Genomic DNA, 3,687 nt, shown 5'->3' on the forward strand with positions numbered 1-3,687 from the left:
TCTTCACCATCAACATTGATATTCATTGCTCTCATGATGTTGTGTGATTAGTCGAGCCTAGGGACTATGGGTTCATAGAAGTAGGTATGCAACATCTTGTCTTCCATACTTCAATACAAAGATCACCTGAGCTATTTAACATGATTGTGATCCATAAGTGTAATTCTGGTGGTGATCTATTGCTGTGTGATGAATTATTACTTTATGATCTGATTATACATGTTGCTTTGCAAGAATTTTAGAGCTCTCCGATATATTAGTCTAATCATTGGCCGGTTTGGATGAAAGATCAGTAAAGGGAGTGGTGTGCATTAGGTGGGGTAAATATCTATAAGTGACTATTTGGTGACAGTAAGACAAAATAAGTTTATAATTGTATTTGCGCCACCAAGGAGATAAAATGATTTTAAAAAATAGTTGACTCATTATCCGGGTGATGAGCTAGGGGGTATATAGTTGATATTAAGTGTTTGTGGATTTTACCTGCCGCTATTAGCAGCACTGCATTCAGTGGACGCTGCCGCATCTTGCCTGTTCTTGTACGTCTAAGGATCAACATTTGTCATAGTAGAAACGACATGGTTGTGTGGCAGACTCCTGAGATGCACAAGTCTGAAACACTCAAACGAGGAGCATTCATATCCGTTACAGGAACAAAGCAAAATTGTACTTGAGGCTAGACCTACTACTGGTTTAAAGTCTCAACTCATCACACTGGGAAGAACATTCCAACGATTTGATGACCATAAACATCAGCCATGCATGTTACCCAAAAAAGAGGAAGAAATACGGCGCAACTTTGAGAGCACAATCAGTGCTTCGTGGAGACCATGGTATCTTACTAGTTACTACACCCTTGCTAGTTACATGCGATGATCTCAATCATAGCACAGGATTTCTTATCTGAAAGCAAATGAGGCTGTTGGATGTTACATCCCCCAAAACTCCAGTTCGCGCCTGGCGAATTCTTTCATCTGCTGCTGGCCACGGAGATCTGGTAGAATTATCAGGGAGTGGATTAGTGCGTAATTTAGGATCATGCACAGAAGAAACATATTTAAGTTAACAAAATATACTTTCAATTTAACAGAATGGTGACAAGACATAAAGTAGATTATATGCACATCATAAAAACATGTAGCTTTTCGGGGAAGGTGGAACAAGACAATATGCAGCTTACATCCATCAGCAAATACCACAGAAACATACAAGCAAGTAATAATACTGGTAACGCAAAATACGAAATGTTATCTGAAGAGAAGACTCACAAGTACTCCCACTCCGGCGGACATAAATTTTCTCGAGGGGTATACCGTTTTCCCTGAATAAATTTGCTAACTTATGGACTCTCCCATCATCCTTTGAGCAGTTGATCTTTACCATTTGAAGGTCTTTGCAAGTAAATGATCTTCCCTGTAGTTTGATGCCTATTTTTGATGCCTTTCTGGTGTTGAAGTTCTTTTGCAGAAGAAGAAATTTGTTGTTAAGCATGTGCGCAGATACTCGAAACTAAAAAGGGCAAGTAAGCATACACCAAATTTGTAATTATACATACAATTTTAAGTTGGAGAAAGAGCTTCTGTACATTAGGTGAGTGCTGCAGCAAGAAAATTAATGCATCAAAGTCTGCAGCCATACACCATTCGCCAAGGGATAGGGTCTTCAGGTTGCCAAAAGTTGGACACATTTCCAGTTCCCTACTCAGAACCACCTACACATTGGACATAAAATGAGTATTCAGCAAAGAACAATAATAATTTGAATCGACTTCATATTTTACATACTGGATATACGAGGTCTATTTGATATGCAGAGAAGAAAAACATACCCAACACGAAAAAGAAAAGACGTGGAGTAATGTGTTGCCATGATTAGCACCTATTGGTAAAATATGATTCAGCATTCTTTTCTATAATGTGAAGGGACATTGCCATTATACTGATGTACAGACTCAAAATAGTTAATTATACAACAATATAAACAGTAACAAGAATACAAAAAAAATGGCAAACGTTAATCTGAAATAATAAATCATGAACAACGCTCTGTTGAAGCTACACACTTCCATATCTCATTGATTTCATCTATTACTTTCTTGATGAAATGAGCTAGAACTTAATTTTTATATCAATTCTGAACTCTTCTTCAAGTCAACTGTGCCTTTCTAACCAGGTGTTGCTACTTATGTAATAAATGTGCTCATTAGACATATAGATGTTTTGTTGGGAGCAACATAAATTTATTTCGCAAACATCAGAAATAGCTGTTAGAAAAAATAATTATGCTATATCAAAGATAGAGAAACCAGGAAAAGGTGATGACAGCTATACCTCTTCAGCATCAGTCAACAACTCCAAAGTTCTAGCACTTGAAAGAGACTCAAGAATATGACGTCCACCTAAAATCTTCCTACCATTGCATTCTCTATTTCCACCATAGTTACCATCTTTACTGGAAATCTGGGCTTTACCTTTGCAGCCATACTTTGCATCATTTGCAATCTCACTGTATTCATAGGTATTGTCATCGCTATCGATATCACTACCATAATCAAAATTATCCTTGTAACGACCATGCGAACTTTCTTCAGCAAAACTATGTCCATATCCAAACCTTATAAAATGATCATATCCAAAATCATCACCCAAGGAAGAGTCATCATGAATCTTAGAGGTCTCGGTCCAATCATTATCATCGCTATCATCCCCATCATCATTAGTAGTTCCATCACAGTCATCTTCATCACTGATGTGTTCAAAGTCGTCACCCAAGAAAGAGTCATCAAGTATGATAGTGCCTGTGACAAGTGACCCCAAGTTCTTGAACAATGGGGCTCGGACGTAAGGCGTGGTGAGGCGCAGGAGTAGGAGGTTCGGAGCAGCGATGGAGAAGGCACAGTTGATCCTGCATTTGAGCATGATTAAAGTCTTCAAAGAGGCAGACACAATCCCATGGCCTGTCACTAGGCAATCCTTCAGATCCAGCTCCTCCAAAGACGTGCAGCTGGAAGAGGGCTGCTTGAGGATCCGGTCGTCGAGCCTGGCATACGACAGCTTCAGCACCTTGAGGTGGCTGGATATGAACTGCACGCGGTCCAAAGACGCGATCTCCGAGCGATGCCCGGCGAGATGGATGACCCGCGCGTTACGGTTGATGGCGGCCCTGATCCACGCGCTGGCGTCGTCCTCGTCATAGCCCGCGTCCTCGTCGCCGGACCGCAGGCAGAGCGTGCCCACGGGCGCCGACGCGTCGCGGAGGAGGAAGAGGCGATGCACGAAGTGGCGGAACTCCTCGGCGGGTCGGCGTCGCGGCCGGAGGAGTGGCGCACGCGGAGGTCGACGCAGGGCGCGGACGCCCAGAGGTGGAGCCACCGCCGCACGAGCATGCAGGTGCGCACCGCCTCCCACGCCTTGAGGGACGACATGATGTGGTGCAGGAGCGCGTCCGGAAGGGCGCTGAGGCGGTCGGGCTCGACGGCGACGTGGACGCGGGAGCCGGGCTTGAGGCCCATGGCTATTGCTGCTGCCGAAGAGGCCCATGGCTAGGGTTTGCGGTCACCGGCGAGGAAGCAAAGGGAGTGGTGGGGGGCCAGATGTGGACGGGAGAAGTGGATGAGGCCGACCCCGCCGCACGCGTGGTTAAAAAAGGACGCTTCTACTGGCTGACGCGTGGGCCCGCTGTCGGTGG

The 3,687-nt window shown here is 44.1% G+C and overlaps 1 pseudogene; it reads right to left on the reverse strand.

The window, feature by feature from the left end:
• Positions 1–618: 618 nt before the first annotated feature.
• Positions 619–3,687, reverse strand: LOC123048788 (uncharacterized; annotated as a pseudogene).

The sequence above is a fragment of the Triticum aestivum genome, chromosome 2D, assembly GCF_018294505.1.
Source record: "Triticum aestivum cultivar Chinese Spring chromosome 2D, IWGSC CS RefSeq v2.1, whole genome shotgun sequence".
In the NCBI taxonomy this organism is placed as follows: domain Eukaryota; kingdom Viridiplantae; phylum Streptophyta; class Magnoliopsida; order Poales; family Poaceae; genus Triticum; species Triticum aestivum.